Raw genomic sequence first — 22,237 nt, 5'->3', positions numbered from 1 at the left:
CCATGTAATATAATCTGGGTTTGTCACCCAGCTGCATGAAATTCAGGAAGCTCACTGAGGAGCATGCCAGTGCCTCACAGATAGAAAATTAAGAATGTATTTGTGAATGTTATTATCAAGGTAGCAGCACATAAGAAATAGCCAATGAGCCTCTTATAGTAAAAGTTGCTAATTTAACATTATAGACATTTATTTGCTTTTAATTAACTGTAAAATCAAGAATATACTGTTTTCTATTCTATTTCTTCTCATTTGTAGGTTGCTTTTGGATGCCTGTAGTGGGGTAGTTTAGAAACTGATACAAACTTTTGGACACACAGCTCCAGTTGACACAACAGTTAAAGTAATGTAAGTTGATGGAGTAGAGTGATTAGTGATGCCTAAATGTAACAAGCTGTGTGTGAGCATGAGGAACAATTTGTCATGACATAGTGGTTGGAGCACAGCTACCTGTATTGTTCAAGAAAAGTAAATCCTTATAACAGTGCTATGAGGCATATTATCTTATTACCTCACATAAATAAAGGAGCTTGGACAATCCGAAAATGTCAAATAGTGAATATAGGATCTGCAGCCAGGCAGTCTGACTCTTAAGCACAATCTCCAACCCCATGCTCTATTCCAATATTCTACTGTAAAAAAGGACTATCCCTGAATGAAGAGGAAAGGAAGATCACAGATACGGGGTGATGGAATATTACCCTGTTTAGGAACTAAGGAAATGAGCTCTAGAGTGTATCTTATAAAAAGTTTACATGAGAAGAAAAGACCTTTCTCCAAAAGAAAGAAAAAGACAGAGACGTATGTGCAAGCAAGCTGTAATTGGGTGAAACATAAATGAAGGTCTTGCTAATTTTATTTTCTCAGGTCATGTTCTGAGATTGGATGTAGGTAAAAAATGAGCAGGCAGTTTTTATGCAAATGAGCAGAGAAGAGACATTATACCCTGTAGGGGAATCCTGTTTAGAGGTAATGCTGACCATGCCCGCTTGTGGCTGGACACAGGTGTCTCTGACCACCACTTGGGCATGGTCAGAATGATGTGGGGAAGGTTTAAGTAGTTAGGGGTGCACACTTGGGCCCCTTCTCTCACTCTCTCCTGCCTGGCAAAGCGGACTTGTGTGAGTACCTCTCTTAAATAAACTACCATTATAAATCCTGCATCTGACTCCACATTTTTTTCAGCAATAATATTCTTGATAACTCTCATCTCTAAAGAGGGGAAGACAAAACAGGCCTACCATTGGTGGCAAAAATAAAATTGAAGTTTGAGACCATGGATTTGGTATAGAATGCATCTGATTCACTGTGGTCTCTCTCAAGCTATGCATCCAATTACTGACAAAGGAGGAGGTGGGTTGGCTATTTTCAGAACCAGAGAATTGGCAAGGCAGTTAGCACTATGGAGTGACAAATGAGGTCAAGTGTTGTGGGTTCTTATACTCAATGGATTGCTTATAGTAGGTAACCATTAATGTACTCTGAACAACAATATAAATGACAACATAAGGCAACCAACACACAGTAGGAAAATGATGGGGCATGTGGCTATAGGACAAGGGGCTAAGCAAATAACCATCGATAAGCTGTGACCAGTTAATGGGAATTTAGAAAGATTTTTTAATGGAAATGATTTAGAGTTGTGATATAGACTAGAGATGAATCTGGCTTAAAATGAAGAGAAGAACAAGGATCTCAGAGTAACCAGATTCTGAAAGGGCACAGTTAATGGGGGAGAGTCATAGAACACACAGTCATTGCATTTCAGTAAGACTCACATTCATGCTTCATGGCAAAGGGGGTGGCCAACCCTCAAAAGCTTCCATACAGCTAACTCCAATAAAATACCCTGTTATTGTAACAGCATGGTATTAATAAACATATGGACACATTTATTTCACACAAAATGTAATAACATCTCTTCCTCTCTTCTGCCCTCATCTCACACAAATCCACTTCAGCCTTTAAAGGAAACACTCCAAGTGGGAAACAAAAATCAGAAGAATGTGGAGGAGTTCTTGTCTGACTGTCTCTTCTGCCCACAGGCCCTAATATTATTCATTGTCTCATCAGGAAGCATCTTATGGATGGAAGCTCCTAAGCATGAAGCATTTCTTCTCTACTCTGGTAGTGTTCTTCTTTCAATTTCATCCATCCTGGTATTACAACTGGCTTATTTGGTTTCTGGTTTCTTCTTTCTGTTATGAAATCCCACCCTGGTTTACTTCTTTATTGATTGTCTATCTACTTTTGAACTTAAAGCAAACCATTTCATGGTTTGAAAGCAAACCATGAAATAGACTTTCATGGTTTAAGGACATGTTTCAAGGACATCAGTTGAAGCCTTCTGCATGTATCCTACTTATTAGAAGTCACCAGCAAAACATATACAACTGAGCCAACAAATTATGAGAGTAGGTTAGGTCCAGCTGGAAATACCTAGTGAGGTCTGATTATTCTGTATCTATGGTACAAAGTGGTTCTTACATCATAATAGAATAGCTGGAATAAAATGCCTCTTGTTGCTCAGAAGCTTCACTACATGCTTGAATGAAGCTATAGGTATATGCTACATCTAGGTTGAAGATCCTAAAATTCAACCCTCCAAATCTTGAACAAGTCTATATATGTATTGTGTGTGTGTGTGTGAGAGAGAGAGAGAGAGAGAGGAGAGAGAGAGAGAGAGAGAGAGAGAGAGAGAGAGAGAGAGAGAGAGAGAGAGAGAGAGATGGGCGGGGGAGAGCCTTAGTACATGTGAGAAAGTCAGAAGTTAACTTCCATCTGGCTGGCAAGCTTCCAGGTGTTTCTCTTAGGGCTACCTCTGCCTTGCCTTTGAGAGTGGTGTGATTACATATGTGTGCTACCACATCCAATTTCTACATGGGTTCTGCAGATTGAACTCAGGCCAAGTGTGTGCAGCCCCTGGATCATCTCCCAGCTCCAGCCCACTCTGTTTAAGAGTCTCATAACTTAATCCTAGAACCAATGACCCATATCATCCTCTGTATTCTCAGTAAAAATAGACTTATGATTGTGTTTATGTTTGGAAAGAAAAATGTAGGGATCTTCCTTCAGTACATCACTGGCAGTGGCACTTATCTTGAGGCAATGCCAGTCTTAACTGGTCAAGTGGCAGCATTGCTCTCCAGGAGGCTGCCTTCTATAGATGCTGCATTTGCAACAGGATAATGTGATTTTGAGCTACTATTTACTATGATTTCTTACACTTAAGAAAACTAAGGTTTAGAGAAAATAAAGGATTTTTTTCAAGAAAGATTATCCAGATTTCCAAATGTGCTGTTTCCAAAAAGCATTTGAGAGCCACCACTCCAGACAGTGTGACTTCTCTAAGCAAAGTGGTACCTGCATTCCTACATGACTGATAAACAGGGGCCATGCTATCTGTCTATCTATCTATCTATCTATCTATCTATCTATCTATCTATCTCTATATAATGCTATATATTAATCATTTTATTTTTAATAGTTCTAATATCACAATTTGATGATAATAAGGTTGATAGTCTAAGGTTTAAATCATATATGGTCAATGTCATTTAAATAAAACAATTAAAAAATACAGTTGCAAATTCTTGGGCATTCCTCACTTCAAGAGGTAGGACCTGTATTATTCTTGAATCTTGACTCATTAATAACCAGTCAAATGCAGCTAGCTTAATATATTATTTCCCCACTATGTCTGGGACAAACCTTCAGAACCTTGGTTTCTTCAAACAACACAAACTCATTAGCTCAAAGGTCAGCCTTTCAGAATTCAATTCAGTTTTCCTGGACCACTCTCTGGAAGATTGAGGGAAGAACCCCAAATCCTTGTGTTTTGTAGAGTCTTCTTTATTCCTTGTCTTGTAGTACCCTTTCACTTCTTTCAAAGTATGTCACTTTGACCTCTGCTTTCATCACATTTTCTTCTACTGTCTTTAACTTCTTGCCTTTCTTACTAGAGCCTTTGTGACTGCACTACTACCCATGTAAATAATCCAAGACAACATTCTCATGCCAAGGGCCTTTTTAACCACATCTGTCAGTTTTTCTTTAAAATATTAGAGAGATATGTTTATAGATACTATGACTTGAGGTTGCCATTAGCCAGCCTAGCTGAGTTGGAAAAAGTTGAAGAGTTTCACAAGCTCTTCTTGATTTTCTCATGTGAGTATGACTATTCAGCTCCAAGAGCCACTTCAGTGTGCTACAGAAAACTGCCCACCTGAGCTCTGAATTGACTGCCAGGAAAATTTACATTTGTGAGGAAGCTGATTCAGATGTCTATCCTGGTTACTTCAATCAGCCCATATCTGAATGCCCCTACAAGTTGTCAGAGGGATTAAATGAAATGGTATAAGTAATGTGCTTTGAACACAGTACAACTTTTCATGATACTTCATAGAAGGAACACAGATTTAGTTGACATCTTTGGACTCTTGATCTTTGAGTTCTAATGCTATACTTTTAAAGAAGCCCATGCCAGCTCACATGAAGAAATCACAACAGGAAGTCATGTGTAAATGTTTTAGCTGACATCCCAGCTGTAATTTCAGTGGACAGTCATCACAAGCCAATCAACAGGGGAGTGAAGGCCCTTCCACGTGATTCTAGCCATCAAGTCACCCTGTAGTCTTCACATCCTCTCAGTGGAGCTCCAGGGTTTGTGGAGCAGAAGCTAGCCAGCCCTCCTAGGTCCTGTCTAAATTACTGTTCACAGAATCCAAGGGCCTAACAATATGGTCATCTTATTACACTAAATTTAGAGGTAATTTTGCACATAGAAATAATTACTAGCAATAGGAAAATCAACCCTAAAAATGAGAGTATAAAAATGATGTTTCTAAGTAGATATTTCCTGTAGGGGATGCTGTTGCCACTCCTGCTTAGGTGTGCCTGACCACGCCTGCGAGGGTGTGATGAGGGTGACATAGGAAAAGTTGAAGAGTCAGGGAAGTTTACGTGTTGGCCCTGCTTTCACTTTCATCTTCAGCTTGATGTACTTCTGCTGCCCTGCTGGCTGGCTAGGTCACTCTACCTGGCTTCGTATTGGTAATTTCCCACATTATCTGGTTGTCAGGAGTAGGATATTGTAAACCTATGGCCTGTTTGGGACAGCCTGTGGGTTCCACCGGGACAGCGGCCTAGGCCAGGATAGTGCTCCCTGTCTCCCAGCTTGTAGTTGACCCGCTGCACCACAAAAGTGTGTCCCCATGCCAGGAGGCCTCCAGCCCTTGAGCTGAGTAGACCTTGGCATTCAGCAGGGCCAACGGTTTCCCCTGGCCATGGCAGCTGTAAAGCTGCACCTCTGCCGCAAGGCCTTACACTCTCTATGCTAAGCGCAGCTGCCTGTGTGACCTCAGCTACACTGCTGCCACCATCTTGCCTGACCAAGTCACTGCCAAATGTAGCAAGGACTAACTGTACACCTGTGCCACATGCTGGTCAAAGATAGTTACTGAATCTGGAGTAGAAATCATCAGGTAAAATCATGATGGAATACTTAACACTTGCTAAAATTGGTAATATTACTGCATATTACATGAATTCAATGTTTGAGGAGGACGTTAATCTGCCAATTACCTGCCTCTATGCAGTAATGGCAGTTAGCTTGCTGGTACAATTAACATCACTAGCCAAGTCCCCAGGAACAGGGACAAAGATAACCTCACCACCATCTTACAGGAAATAACAACTTTGAGGCTTTGGAGAATAGATTAAGTCAGGCCATAATTGTGCAAGAAGTGGAACAGAAAATGGATGATAAGCTTGGCTCTGTGTCCAATACACTAAAGACAGAGCTGTCTGTTACCCAAGATGAGATGCAGTTTATTTATTATAAAATAAACACAGAGAGATCCTCCATGTCTGAGGCATTAGAGGCTAGGCTGTCAGAGGACCATGACGAACTAAAGAATACATGTATCCAGCTAGAAACTCATATAGTCTCTATAACCCAGAAACTAGATGCAAAGGTGCAAAATACCCAGGATAGGGTTGAAGAATTGGACAATGCCATTCAATCAATTATTGAAACATCTAGGGTAGCAGATCACAAATTTGAGTCTAGATTCGAATGTTTGGAAGATAATTTACAGAACAGGGCTGACAGATTAGATAGGTTCATATGGTCAATTGCTGAGGACTCAAAATCAGCAAATCATGACCTTAAATATAGATTCCAATACCTAGAAGGCAGTTTCCATACCATCCAGATGCTCTCTAAGGATGAGGATATTAAAGACCTAGAAAAACATGTAGAGGAGCAGTTAGAGAAATTTACAGATTCGCTAACATGCTTGGAATCTTTTATGATGCAGGAAATTGAAACTTTTCATGAAGATATCATTACTAGGCTTAAAGATCATTGGGATGCCTCAGAGGCAGAATCACTCCAATACGAGGCACCTACTTCACCCAGGTATCATGACTATTCTTCTAAGGTTGTTACTCGTACACCATTTGTCTACCCAGCTACCATGGTAGAAAAGCCAGCTTCTAAGAAACACCCTCAGGGACAGATGGCTTATGTATGGCAACCTATACAGCTGAAGGATCTTAAGAATATTGAAGAATCAGTTGTCACATATGGTCTCCACAGCCCATATGTAAAACAGCTATTATATTCATGGGCAACCTTTAACGGGGTAAAACCCACAGATTGGGAATGATTGGTGACAGCTGTACTTGAGAATTCATTCCAAATCCAATGCAGGGCATTGGTCAGGGAGGAGGCAAAGCTCCTTGAGCATCAAGGAATAAAGGAAGGTTATGAAGCCCCCCCTAAATAAGATTTTTCATGAGGGTATTTATGCTACACCTCACGCTCAGACTGATTATGATGACCATATACTGTCCCTATACAGGAAAGCAGCATTAAACACCTGGGATACGGAAACCCATTAAGGCCGGGAAACCCCTAGGGGGGCCTCAAGAGGGTCCCCACATCAAGAAAGGGCCGGTCGTTCCCAGTAGCAGTGGAAGACAATCTCTCACTGGACGAATAGATAGTTCTTTCCCTATTGTGAAAAATGATACTGCTCTAGATGGTAGTTTGAAAATTAATAATAAAGTTATTACTTGGTTAGAAGACACTGGGGCGGATGTGACTATTATTACCCAAAAGTCTTGGTCTCAAAAATGGCCTCTTAAAGAGGTGAATGTACAATTTTTACAAATTGGAACTCTATCTAGAGTTCCACAGAGTGTTAACTCAGTGGTCTGCAATGGACCAGAAGGACAGAAGAGTGGCTGAAACCATATGTGGCAGATATAGCTATAAATCTCTGGGCTCCTAATCTCTTACATCAATGGAATACTTAAATTAATATTCCTCCAGTTTGGGATACAAATTATGTACAATCTTTAGATAGAACAAAAGATCTGGTATGACGCTATGGAAAGCTGTTACCAACCATCCAGCTGTACAGAAACTAAATACAAATGACAGAACAAAGTCCCTGCTGTTGAAGTGGCTTACAGATGTGGCTTACAGATGAACATGTTTGGGTAGGACAATGGCCTATGACCTCTGTGAAGCTAGAGGCTTTAGAATCTGCCAGACCTTGGAATTCTCCTGTATTTCTTATAAAAAAGAAGTCAGGTAAGTGGAGAATGCTGACAGACCTGAGAGCCATAAATAGAGTAATTCAACCAATGGGCTCTCTGCAACCTGGAATGCCATTGCTTTCCTTGATACCTAAAAGATAATCATTGTTCTGAAAGACTGTTTTTTTCACAATGCCGTTACAGGAAAATGATAGAGAAAACTTTGCATTTACTGTACCAACTCTTAATAATTCACAGCCAGTTAGGAGATGTCAGTGGAGGGTTTGCCACAAGGAATGCTAAATAGTCCTATTTTGTGTCAATACTTTGTACAGCAACCTTTGGGAATAATTCGTAAGAAATTTTCACAATCTCTTGTTTATCATTATATGGATGACATTCTTTTATCGGATTCTAATCAGGAAACTCTGGATCATATGTTTGAAATGGTGAAGGAAGTACGGCCTCATTGGGTGTTACAGATTGCCCCAGAAAAGATGCAAAGAAGAGATTCTATTAACTATTTGGGTTACAAGATAGACTTACAAAGAATCAGGCCACAGAAGGTACAAATTAGGAGAGATTGTTATGAAACTCTTAATTCTCTTCAGAAATTATTAGGGGAAATTTCTCAATTACAGACGATTATTGGTATAGAAGCACATGATTTAAAGCATTTTAAAATGGCCGTTAAAGGGGATAAGGGCCTAAACAGTCCAAGAATATTTTCCAGTGAGGCAAAAAAGAGTTACCACGGGTAGAAAACAGAATATTGGATGCACATGTAGATCAGATAAACCTTAATTTAGACAGTATTCTGGTTATCTTGCCATCCAGAGTATACCCTTCTGGGATTCTGTTGCAGAGGGAAGACACCATATTGGACTGGATATTTCTGCCACATAAACTGAATAAAAAGTTAAAGACATACATAGAAAGGATTTCTGATTTAGTTCTAAAGGGCAAATTAAGACTTCGTCAACTGACTGGAAAATATCCAGCAGAAATTATAGTACCTTTAACTAATGAGGAAATTTCCTCCTTGTGGAAGGATAATGAATATTGGCAAATAGCTCTTACTGACTTTTTGGGAATGATTAGAAACAATTATCCCAAAACTGACAGAATTAAATTCCTAAAAAAGTCAGTCTGGATTCTTCCACGTATTGTAAGACAAACTCCCATTTCTGGAGTCCTTACTTTCTACACTGATGCCCCAAAATCAGGTAAGGCAGGTTATAAAGCAGGTGAGGTAAGTAAAGTAGTTCAAAGTCCATATACATCTGTACAGAAGGCAGAATTATATGCAATTCTCATGGCACTTATGGATTTTACAGAACCTCTTAATATAGTTACTGATTCTTACTATGCAGAGAGTGTAGTGTTACATATTGAGACTGCAGAATTCATTCCTGATAATACAGAATTAACTTCACTGTTTATACAATTACAGGAAACAATCAGAAAGAGAAGTAAACCTATATTCATTACACATACCAGATCCTATAAGGGTCTGCCAAGCCCACTAGCACAAGGCAATGATGAGATTGATCATTTATTAATTGGAAGTGTGCTAGAAGCCTCAGAATTTCATGAGAAATATCATGTAAATAGCAAAGGTGAAAAAGGACTTCTCCATCACTTGGCAACAAGCCAAGGAGATAGTGAGAAACTGTCCTACTTGCTCCTTTTATAATCAAACTCCATTGCCAGAAAGTTGTAATCCTATGGGCATTCGGAGAAATGAGGTTTGGCAGATGGATGTCTTTCACTTTGCAGAATTTGGAAATTTGAAATATGTGCATCATAATATAGACATATTCTCAGGGTTCCAATGGGCTACTGCTCTTAACCCTGAAAAAGCTGATTCCGTTATTACACACCTGCTAGAGGTGATGGCAGTTATGGGTATACCTGCACAAATAAAATCTGACAATGCTCCAGCATATGTCTCCACTAAATTGGAACAGCTCTTTTCAAATATTATAAAATAAAGCATGTCACCGGATTGTTACCACACAATCCTACAGGACAATCAGTGTTTGAGAGATCTAAGGGAACACTTAAGGAGATGTTCCATAGACAGGCTGGGAAGACTAAACCCCCCAAACATAGGTTGCATAATGCTTTATTAACACTAAACTTTCTTAATGCCAATGAAAAAGAACAAACAGCTGCAGAAAGACACTGGAAAAAAAAAAAAACCCTGCTGAACTCACTCAGCCAGTATACTTCAACGATGTACTATCCTCTATATGGAAACCAGGACATGTGTTATGATGGGGTAGGGGTTTTGCATTGGTTTCCACAAAAGAAGAAAAACTTTAGATACCATCAAAGTTGATCAAGATTCAAGTTGAAAAGGAAAAACCTCTCGACGAGGACAAGTGACAGGTATTCTACTAAGATATATCTCATAAACTAAATAGAAATCTCCCAAAGGAAAGGGAAGTTTTGCTTTTATCTTCACAGGAAAACTCATCTCCAGAAAGCAAATGACACTGCATGGGTAGATACTTAAGAAGAGAAGGAAGCTATAACCATCAAGCAAAGGAAACATGTCATATGGTAAATTTTACAGCTTTCTCTCAGAGAACTCTATTTCTCTTTATTTCCTAGTCCCTATTAAAGTAAACCAATACTGGATTTAGAGGTGGATTTGGCTTTCCTACTTGATCTTCAATCAAGTGAATCCCATCCAACACGGACTAGATACAATCCATTCAAGACTTTCACTATACTAACATTTTCTTCCTACAGTAACCCACAAGGATGTCGTCATCCCATTTCAGCAGGAAGTAACTTGGGGGATGCTACACCCCCATTGTTGTCACTTAGGATAGTGTATATATCTAGTTAGGCATAGCTTCCTATTGTTTATGGTTGGGATTGGAAGGAGGTGTTCAGGCTTGGACAACTCTTTCAGATGACTTTAGAGTTTAGTTAAAATAGATAGTTAGGATGTGACATAAGCAGATTGTTCTAGCTTCTTATATCTCAACTTTATGGTCATTAATTTTGGATACTTTATATTGTTAAGGTTTAATCCTCTTTTAGACTAAAAGGGGAATTGTAGGGGATGTTGTAGCCACACCTGCTTAGGGGCTGGCTACAGGTGTGCCTGACCATGCCTGCGAGGGTGTGGTCAGGGTGACATAGGAAAAGCTGAAGAGTGAGGGATGTTTATGTGGCGGCCCTGCTTTTGCTCTCATCTTTGGCTTGCTGTACTTCTGCTGCCCTGCTGGCTGGCTAAGTCGCTCTGTGAGTAAGGCTTTTCCCCATTAAATTCCCTTGTATTTTTTCCTGGCTCCGTATTGATAATTTCCCACATTAATTTCCATATATATGAAAATAATTAAAAACTGCTGAGAAATGATGCATTTATTTGTTGTAAATACAGTGCTTCATTCAGTTTGTTATTGAATGCTGTCATTTTAAATGCAGTGTTTAATATTGAAAGCTCTGAAATTCAGGGTGTAGCATATGCATTTCCGTTTAATATTTATGATCACTATTTGTGTCAAGAACAAATATATTGATATATTTGTTTTATGGTAGTCAGTCCAAATATATTGGGAACATAAAACTTGCTTGTTTCTACATATCATGTTTTATACTACAAAGTCACATTTTCTCCAACAGAAGTTGTATTCCTTATTAATATCACCAGTGATATTTTTTAAAATTAAGAGTGATTTAGGACAAAACATTTCAAATATTAGAATTTATGTTTCTTTTTGATGTACATACACTAAAATTTGTTTCTCACAAATATTAGAGCTCAAAAAAAAAACATACATTCCCCAATTTTCTCTTTTGATCTTTGCAAAAGAGAAGGAGAAACTCGATTCACCTTTCATGGTCTTTTCTTTGAATCTCATGGCCTACTTTCAAACATCAGTAAAAAGTTTTGCAAAACTGTTTATTTCCAGACATGAGCATTAAGTTGAAACCAAAAGCAATAATATAACAGAATAGTATAAAAATGATAGTGGTGTGTACTGCACAGATCAACTTCTAGCATTATGAGAAAATAAATGGTAGTAATAATAGTCTATATTGTGTTTTAATACTCAGTATTAAATCTATGACATAGCAGGGATATATTTTTTAAAATATCTGTTGTCATCATCATTATGTGTGTGGGCATGTGCACATATATGCACATGTGATATGACTTATGTAGAGATCAGGGGATAATAGTGTGAAGTCAGTCCTCCTTTTACATTTATGTGAGTTCTGGGGGATTAAACTTTGGTTTTCAGGATTGTGTGGCAGCCTTACCCACTAAGCCATCTTGTCAGCCCAAACACTACACATTTAAATTAAATGCTATTATAATTATGATTTACTTATTTTTAGATGCAGGTTATAGTGTGTGCTCCATAACATGGACAAAAATTCATTTAATATTTCTTTGTTCATAGTTGTCTGGGTGAATGAAAAAAAAAAACACAATATGTGTAAAGACTAAGGAGAATTCCAAGTCAGAAAAACTGAGAAAAAGCAAGTATGTCTCATGATTTTTATATATAAATATTTGATTGTACATCATTCTTAATCCAGTAAAACCTTTGTTTGTAGTATTGTAGTCTCATTCACACCCATCAGTGCTGAAAGTGCTTTAAGACCACCACTGAATAAATACTAACCAATGCTGCCTTTATTGCCCAAAACGTAGAAAGTAAAATGTCACCCATAAAGAACTCATATATAGGCAAAAAAACATCACTGAATATTTTGGACTTTTTTATTTTATTAGTTAAATATAATAGTAACTATATAAAAAGAAACGTTTTTTGTAAACTATGCTGGAAATTTTTTGATGACTAATGGTAACTGTTTTGCTGGGCTGGGTGGTGCACACTTTTATTCTTCCACCCTGGAGGCAGAGGCAGGTGGAGTTCTGTGAGTTCAAGACCAGCCTGCTCTATATAGATAGTTCCCGGCCACAAGGGCCACATAGTGACACTTGTTCTCAAAAAAAGGAAGAAAAACAATAGCAAAATAGTAACTGTCTTTTCATTTTTGAAACATGTTAAGTTAAATATACAGGCACATCCACACTGATGTTATACCACACTGATTCATCTTGCACCATTAATAATGGTATTAATTACTCTCACAATTAACAAAAAGCATAGGACAACTAGATGCTTGGAAAAAGCCTTCTTGTTAAATAAACATGGATGCCTTCACTCCACTTTCTGTATGAGTAATTACATATTTACTTTAAAAAATAAAACATCACTTTAAATGTTCTGAGTAGAGAAGAACACATTAGACTGTACATCCCACCCAATACAACTTTAGTTTTCAATTAATGTCTATGATGTAACAATGCCAATGATGGGTGGCATTTAAAGGAAACCACATGTTAGTGAGTATATTATTGAATATTTAGGTGTGTTGTCTCTGGAATGAATATTGTAATGCCCGAGACTCCTGTTAGTGAAAGGTTCTTGGATGAGTATGAGTTTTTTTTCTTTCTTTCTTTTTTTTTTTTGTAAGTTTGGCTTATGCCATGTACATCTCAGTCTATAAGAATGTTTTAAAATGTGGTTAGAGTTTAAAAATAACTTTAGTGAATAACCTTCCATTGGATTTCTAGGCCAATAAACATAGAACATTAAACAAAGAGAACTGTTTACACTATTTGTTGATGATGCCTGCCAGCTGAACATTGTCTGGAGTTTTGTGATGATTATTCCTTTTCTTTTCAAAAATCATTTTTGCATTCATTTTTCCCAATATCTTTTAACTTTACATAATGGAATCATATGTTGCATTTTCTTTTGGATATCCTTTTTTCTCAGCATTGCTTTCTGGAGACAGATGCATGTTAGTGCATGAAGCTAAGGTTCATTTCAATTGCTAAGAGAGATAAATTCCACTGTGTGAGGAAGCCCTGATTTATCATCCACATGCTCCTTGATGAAATGCATATTGTTTCCAGTTTGGGTACCTTTGAATAATAAAGTTCTGAAAAAAATTGAAAGTTTATTATCTAGAACAGTTTTCAAATAGTCCTATCAGAACCACATGGAAAACTTACGTCAAAACAAATTGACCTGCTTCTTGACCTGGAGATTTTCTATAGATCAATGAGGTCACAATCATCATAGATGATGATAGACTGAGGCTGCAGTAAGCATAGGATTCAGCGGAGATAACAAAGAAAGGTCCTACTGGGTCAGATGGAAGTACTATATTCTGCCTCAACCCTGTTCCTGAAGAATGTTCTTCAGCAGAAAATTTGAACACTATTTACAGGTATATGAGATGGATTTGTCTACCTTCTTATTTTTGCTAGTACCCTGGGTATGTTATAGTATTTTATCATCATTTCAATCTCTATGTTATCAATGAGATTAAGACTGTTTTAATGTATCTCCTGATCACTTGACTCACTCAAGTCTTTCTGTGAGTTGTTCTTTTTTTATCTTTTCCTCACTTCTTTCTGCATTTTAAATAACTTAATTTTTGATCACCAGCATTTGTTAGCTATGAGCATTTTTTACTTAGGCTTTCCTTCAGTGGCTATTCTTTTTGTTCATTTTATAATATACTTTAGTAACATGAATGTTTGATCTTTAATGTGACATTTAGACACAATTTTGAATTCAGGGCTAAAGAAATACTTTGAGAAGTGATTTCTGTCTAATATCATATCTGATAATGTGGTCACTAAATTTAGGTGTCTTGTTATCATTTTATTTATGGTTAGTGCATTTTGTGTCTTTTCTAAGAAATCTTTCTTCACTTTTCTAGGTATATTCACTTCTGGATTTTTGTGGTTTTGTTGAAATTACTTATACAAGGCTCTATCTTTTCTTTTCCTTTTTTTTTCATAAGATTATATGCCATCTTAGAACTCAATTCTACAATACTTTATCATACAAAGCCAGTCACAAATTCAGCTCAGATTCAAAGGGGGACACTTACATTATACTTTATGATGACAGTATGCACAATGCTATACTACAAAGTATTTGGCATACAGTACATGACAGTGAACCTGCTAACATATATGATAGGGGTCTATAACATATATGATAGAGCCAATTAAATGATCACCATCCTCTTTGACACAGTGTGGACAGAGGCACTATTGAGACATGCTTAGGAGAGCCATCCTTGTAATGAATCCTGCCACCTTAATTCTTGAGGTGTTAAACAGCCATAAGAGAACCCAGGACAGCAAATAAGCTAAATAAGGAACTGGATGTGGCCCTTATTTATTTATTTACAAGGGGATATCTGATAGACACTATTGATTGTGCCAAGAGAAATATCCATTAGACAGATTTTGAACATCTACAAAGAGCAAGATTATGAACATTTTCAAAAGACACAATTTTCTTTTTATAGCAATTGTTTTATTTGCAATTCAAAAAGGAAAAGTATGGAATGGTTCATGAATTTGAATGTCATCCTTACTCAAGGACCATGCTAATCTTCATGTCATTCCAAATTTAGCATATGTGCTGTCAAAACAAAAACAAAACACAATTTTCAATTCAAGGATAAAGAAATGCTTTTTTGAACCTACAGCTATCCAATAGGTGAATGGCATATCTGATACTGTGATCACTTACTTTGTATATTATGTTTTCAGGTATAGAATAGCTGTATATACCTAGGTATCTTGATATGTTTTTACAGCACATGAAGAAGACAAATTTACTTTTCTCTAAAGTGATGCATTTGCTGCAGTTTAAAGTTGTTTTAAAATAGTTATTATATTTATTATATACTTCAAATATATGAAAAGGAAAGCTCTACTTTGTTCTTCATTTTCATGTAGATATTTGTACCTTGACATCCATGTGGAATTTTTTTATGCAAGCAAGAGAAGAAAAATTTGAATGGATGGATAAGTATTTATAAGATGGTCACCCGCAAAAGGCCTTCTCATATCATGCAATGAGGGGCAATTTCAAGCATCAAAGTAAGAGATCAAGGGCCACAGGACATATGTGAATGTGGAGAGGTAGTATTATGGAGTTGAGTTTTAGAGATACTTATCTTGTAAGTAAGTGTTAGTCTTAAGGTTTTGTTTTTTTGGTGGCTTGGCCAAAGAATATAATTAGATTTATGTTCTGCCAAGTTCCAAAGATGGAAGTAGCCCAGCATATAATTAAATCCTACAGAAATGGTTCCAGGTAAGAAGTTATTGGAGCCTGGACTAAAGCAGCATCAGAAAAATTCAGTAGGGGAAGAATAAAAACTATTTCTAGAGTGAAAGGTAGATTGCCACGCATACATGCAAATGAAAGGAAGAATCCAGGATAATCCTTAAATTTAGGTCTGGCCTGGTGACAAATACCTTTAGTCTCAGCACTCAGGAGGCAGAATAGGTAGATCTGTGAGTTCAGGGCTAGACTGGTTTACATAGAGAGTTCCAGATAAGCCTGTGCAACATAGTGATACTCTGTCTCAAAAATAAGCAAGTGTAGTGAGAAATCCACATTTTAACTGGGATTCATTAAGATATAAAAAAGGGAAAAATACACTCATGAATACAGGATATGATAAATCCAGTTATAGAGAGCTTGTAAAGCTTGGGACCAATCACATCTACTTCACAACGCCTGACCTGGTCCTCATAACCCAAGAGAGCAGGAGCGCTCCCTCCTTCCTTCACATCAGCAGGGGAGAAGCACTGCCTCTATCAGTCCAGATAGCCCAAAGTCATGGGAATACCCTCTATAAACAAGAAATTAGTAGAAATAAGCATTAAGGTTACTTGATCAGGTACTATTTGTGAACAGTTACTTACCAAGACAGAGGGCATATGTGAAGAAAGTTTGGGAAGGAAAGGATAGCAACTTCAGCTTTGAATACACTGAGGTTGAGCATAACAGTGGCATGTTGAAGATTGTGAGATACTTTGCAGATTGAGTATGTGGATGTGTTGGTTTGGTTTATACATTCCTGTGAACAGAACAGAAGAAATTTTAAGGACTGATTCTAAACAATCTCAATACCATCATGTCATAGTGACCTATTTATCTTTTCAATATTAAAAATTTTATGTCTTAAAATTGACTTTGTAATTAGACTAGCCATGTAATGGCATGATGGAGTGTGAGCCACACCCATAAAACACTAAGCCACCTCTGTTGGAAATGGAGGCTTGATAAAGAATAATTTTCTCTTTGTTTGGTCAGTGATATGTCAATTCTGTTTTCTAATTTGATTTTTGAAGGACTGGAGATAAAATCTAAGGTCCTGTATTAGTATTTTTTCTGTGATAAAACAACACAATCAAGGCAATTTATTAAAAAAAGAATCTATTTGGGCTTATGATTCCAGAGGCTTAAGAGTCTTTAGTGACCAGGAAGCATGGAAGGCATGGGGGCAGGTACAAGAACTGGAGAGCTTACTTCTTGAACCACAAGCACAAAGCAGAGAGACCAAAGTAGAAAGGGTGAGTCTTTGACCTCTGAAAGTCCACCTTCAGTGACACACTACAACAAAGCCAGACCTCCTAATCATCCCCAAACAGCATCACTAACTGAAGATAAAGTATTCAGATGTAGAGTCTCATACAAACACACATACAAGCTCACTACCACATGGTCTCACTCATTAGATCAGGCAAATCCTGATTGGCTATTTATACCAAGTTATTCTCTCACACATAATCCCCCTGACACTACCCATGAAGGGCTGGGATGACAGGTTTGTGCTACCATACACAGACAATTGGAATTCTGTAAGAACAATGAATAATACATGATGCCTGTAGGACACACTTTGAATTACAGTTTTCTAGAGGAAACATGACATAAATAAAAATGCTCATTTACAATATCTAATATTTTAATAAGTTTCAGTTACATATAAACATTAAGTTGAACAAAGAAGTAAATCTTCAGCTTTCTCAGCCCTTGTTGTCCATAGCCAAAACTCCAGGGTATGGATTTCTCCAGACACTTATACATGTTAGGCACCTTTCACCCACAATTGCTGTCCCAAATACATCCAAAGCTCTGGGAATGTGGCTTAATAGTCAGTGACACAAAAAGGCAAAACCAGATACAAAAGCTGATGTCCAGTGATTACTGCCAATAGAACTTGCACAGGCTGGTGTTACCTCTGACATAATGCCTTCCAGCTAAACTGCACATGTTATTTTGTACTTTGGGACAAGTGCTGCTCTTCAGGGAAAACTTCATCTCTGAGTGTTATCTTCAGGGATCTTTTCAGCATGGTGGCACATTATCACCATCTCTTGTTGATTATTTTCATGATGGAACAAGCTGAGGTAAGGACATGCCCCCTTTTACCAGCAGAAGAACAGTGCACAGGAATTTATGGTTGATCTCAAGAGATGCTGCAAGAGCTGTCGTTGGATGCAGACAACCAGCACTGAGGTAGCCCAAGGCCCTACCTCTTTGCTGTAGGAGACTAGAACATTCTTTTATCATTTTCTTTCTTTTTGCTATTTAGAATCTGTAATAGATTCAAGGATAAAAAGAACCCAGTTCTACTCCATTATCAAAGAATTGAGAACCAACTCATCATTTGCATGTGCATTTAAATATACTTAGTTTTTAAATAATGTATTGCCTTATGAAACATAACCGATGAAAAGTTGCAAATGAAAATCTAAATGTTTTGTAACTGTGAAATACAGGTTGTTTTGTGAATGAAAAGACTTTGAATACATACACATTAATGATAATTTTGGGATACAAGTCTAGGTTCAGTGAGAAATCTCATACATTGCTTAGCAACTACACTTTTCCCCATTAGCTAATGAACTCAAGTACCTTTTCATAAACCTTTGGCCATTTTTATGTTTTCTAGAAGAAATGCTTAGTCAAGTCATTTGCCTGTTTGTTTTTTATAAACTCTGAAGTGTGCTTTGATAGTGTTCTTTTTGAATTTTAAATTTCCTATTCATTTTACAATCCACTCATAGTTTCCTCACTCTCCCCTCCTCCGGCTCCCTTTCTGCCTCCTACCTACCCCACCCTCCACCATTTTCCTATTTTTGAAATTGGACTGTTTTTAAATTCACTTTTTTTTCTTGCTACTAGGGTACAGGAGAATTTATTAACTCCTTATCAGATCTATAGTTTTCAAATATTTTCTACTTGCTAGCCTGCTTCCCACATTCCGAGTTGTCTATTTGGCTTGCTACAGTTAACTTTCAAATGTCTCTCATTTCTGTTTGTCTGTGCTGCCTGTGCGATGAGTATCACATCCAGAAATGAATTATCCAGACCAATGTCATAGAGCTTGCTCTTCCAGTAGCTTTGAGGTTTTAGGTCTTAAATGGGAATTTACCAGGCTCTGTTAAGTTTGATTCATGGTATAAGATAAAAGCCTGAGCCAGTTTTCTTTCATGCTCAGCCCTAGTTTTTCAACAACCACACTGATTTCCATGGTGGCTGTTCATGTTTGGTCTCCCACCAGAAACAGATGAGTGTTCCCCTTACCCCATATCCTCACAGCCTGATCTGCCATTGCTTTTATTGATCTTGGCCATTCTGATTTGTGTAAGTTGAAATCTCAAAGTAGTTTTGTTTTGCATTTAAGTTTTTGAACAATTCTTCAAGTGTTTCTTAGCCATGTGAGTTTCCATTTTTAAAAATTCTCTGTTTAGATCTATATTCTATTTTTAAATTGGGTTATTTGTTTTCTTGATACCTGCTTTTTGAGTTCTTTATATATTTTGGATATTAGCCCTCTGTAGGATGTGTAGTTAGAAGAAAAAACTTTTCCCATTCTATAATCTGCTACTTTGTCTGAATTGTGGTGTCCTTTGACATACAGAAACTTTTCAATTTCATGAGGTCCTACTTATCAATTGTTGATCTTAGTGCCTAAACGAACAGTATTCTGTTCAGAGAGTCATTTCGTGTTCCAATGAATTCAAGGCTATTCCCCATTTTCTCTTCTATCAGGTTCAGTGTATCTGACCTTATTTTGAGGTCATTGATCCATCTGTGTTGAGTTTGGTACATGGCACTAATATGGATATATTTGCATTCTTCTACATGCAGCTATAGTTTGATTAGCATCATTTATTGAAGATGCTATCTTTTTTATGGTATGAATTTCTAGCTTCTTTACCAAAAACAAATTGTCCATTGGTGTATGGATTTATGTCTGGATTTTTAGTTCTATTCCATTGATCAAAATGTCTGTTTTTGTACCAATACCATGATATTGTATCACAATACAATCTGATGTGGGGATGATGACACCTCCAGAAACCTACTGTTTAATTATTCAGAAGTGTTTTAACTATCTTGAGGTTTTTGTGTTTCTATATGTAGCTTAAAAGTGTTCTTTCAAGCTTTGTGAAGAATTGTGAAGGAATTTTGATGGGAATTGCACGGGATCTATAGGTTCCTATTGTATAATGGAAAATTTTACTATATCTTATAAATCCTGCACATGAGAAATCTTTCCATCTTTCTATCTTTATTTTATTTCTTTGTTACCTGTAATAAAGTGTTTTTCAATCACTCAAGTCTTTAACTTGTTTGCTTAGAGATTCCCAAGATAGCTTATAGTTTTGAGGCTTTTATGAAAATGGTTTTTTCCCCTGATTTCTTTCTCAGTCTGTTTGACTTTTGTATACCAGAAGGCTACTGATTTTTGTGTGTTAATTTTATATCCCGCTACTTTACTTAAAGTGTTTATCAGCTGTAAGAGTTTCCTGGTGGAATTTTTAGGGTCATTTCTGCATACAATCATATTATCTGCAAATGAAGATACTTGGACTTCTTCTATTTATATTTATATTTCCTTACATTGTTTTTATTGCTTTAGCTAAAACTTCAAATACTATATTGAGTGAGTATGAAGAGAGTAAACAACCTTGACTTGTTCCTGACTTTTTAGTAGAATTGTTTTCAGTTTCTTTCCATTTAAGCTAATGTTGACTGTAGACTTGCTGTATACTGCCTTTGTTATATTGAGGAATGTCCCTTGTATCCCTAATCACTCCAAGACTTTTATCATGTAGTGGTATTGGTTTTTGTGAAAAGCCTTTTCTGTATCTAATGAAATGATCATATGATTTTTGTCTTTCAGTTTGTTCATATGGTGGATTATTTTTATTGATTTATGTTTGTTGAATTATCTCTTCATCTCTGGGATGAAGCCTACTTGATCATGGTGGATATTCTTTTTATGTGTGTTCTTGAATTTTGTTTGTAAGTATTTTGTAGAGAATTTTTGCATCTATGTTTATAAGGGTAACTGTGGCCTTATAAAAAGAATTGAGCAATGCCCCTTCTGTTTCTCTTTAGTGGAATAATTTGAGGAGTATTGGTGTTAATTCTTCTTTGAAGTCTTGATAAAATTATGCATTGAATCCATCTAGCTAGGGGCTTTTTATGGTTGAAAGACTTTTAATTACTGCTTCTATTTCACTAAGAGTTTATAACTCTGTTTAACCTGCTTATATGATCTTAGTTTAACTTTGGTAAATCACATGTACCCAGAAAATTATCCATTTCTTTTAGATTTTCCTATTTACTGAAGCAGGAATTTTCATAGGATATCCTTATGATTCTCTAGATTTCCATGGTGTGTGTTTGTATGTCCTGCTTTTCATCTCTAATTTTGTTAACTTGGTTATTTTTTTGTCTGCATTTTAGTGAATTTGGCTAATGGTTTGTCAAATTTACTGGTTTTCACAAAGAATTAATTCTTTTTTCATCAGTTCTTTTTGGTTTTCTTTCTTTGTTTGTTTGTTTCTGTTTTATTGATTCTAGCCCTCAATTTGATTATTGATTACTTCTTTCTATCTGTTCCTTTGGGTGTGATTTCTTCTTTTTGTTTTTAGCTTTCAAGAATGCTGTTCTCTCTCTCTCTCTCTCTCTCTCTCTCTCTCTCTCTCTCTCTCTCTCACACACACACACACACACACACACACACACACACACACACTTTTTCTCTCTCTCTGCCTGTATGCACGTGTGTCTACATTTTAATACAGGCAAATAGTATTATGAATTTTCCTCTTAGAACTATCTTCATTGTGTCCCTTAAATTTATTTATATTGTGTTTCCACTTTCATTAAATTCTAGAAAGCTTTCAATTTTTTCCTAATTTCTGTGATGACCAATTTTGATTCAGTAGTGAGTTATTCAATTTCTATGAGTTTTTAGCCTTCCTGTTGTTGTTAGTATCCAGCTTTAATCCATTGTGGTCAGATAGGATTCAGGGTGTTATTTCAATATCTATTGAGACTTGTTTTGTATCAAACATGTGTTCAGGTTTGAAGAACATTCCATGAGCAACTGAGAAGAAGGTATATTCTTTCATGTCTGGGTGAAATAAAAAGAAGGAAAATATTGGTGTGCCTTTGACCTAGGTTTCTTCTTCTTTGTCTATTCCTGTTTTTCTTATATTTGACATTTTCATAGTCTCCCATATTTCCTGACTATCTTGGTCCTGTTTTTTGTTTTTGACGTGTAGCATTTTTTGACTGAGGTATCCATTTCTTTTATCATATCTTCAGTGTCTGACGTTTTTTCTTCTATCTCTTGTATTCTGCTAGTGAGCCTTACCTTTGAATTTCCTGTCAAAGTTTCTGAATTTTTCATATTTGGTTATCCTCAGTTTGTGTTTTCTTTATTGATTTTTTCCACTTACAAGTCTTAGCCAGTTTTCTTCAACCCATTGCACTTTTTGTTTACATTTCCATAGATTTCC

The 22,237-nt window shown here is 36.8% G+C and overlaps 1 non-coding gene across 1 annotated transcript; it reads right to left on the bottom strand.

The window, feature by feature from the left end:
* Positions 1-14,947: 14,947 nt before the first annotated feature.
* Positions 14,948-15,051, bottom strand: LOC113837173. Its single transcript, XR_003487853.1, has one exon. It is a non-coding gene; the product is annotated as a U6 spliceosomal RNA (small nuclear RNA).
* Between the last annotated feature and the right edge of the window lie 7,186 nt (positions 15,052-22,237).

Source organism: Cricetulus griseus, chromosome 8 (genome assembly GCF_003668045.3).
Source record: "Cricetulus griseus strain 17A/GY chromosome 8, alternate assembly CriGri-PICRH-1.0, whole genome shotgun sequence".
Lineage (NCBI taxonomy): Eukaryota > Metazoa > Chordata > Mammalia > Rodentia > Cricetidae > Cricetulus > Cricetulus griseus.
The sequence above is the reverse complement of the archived record's forward strand: the minus strand, read 5'-3'. Positions and strand labels throughout refer to the sequence as shown.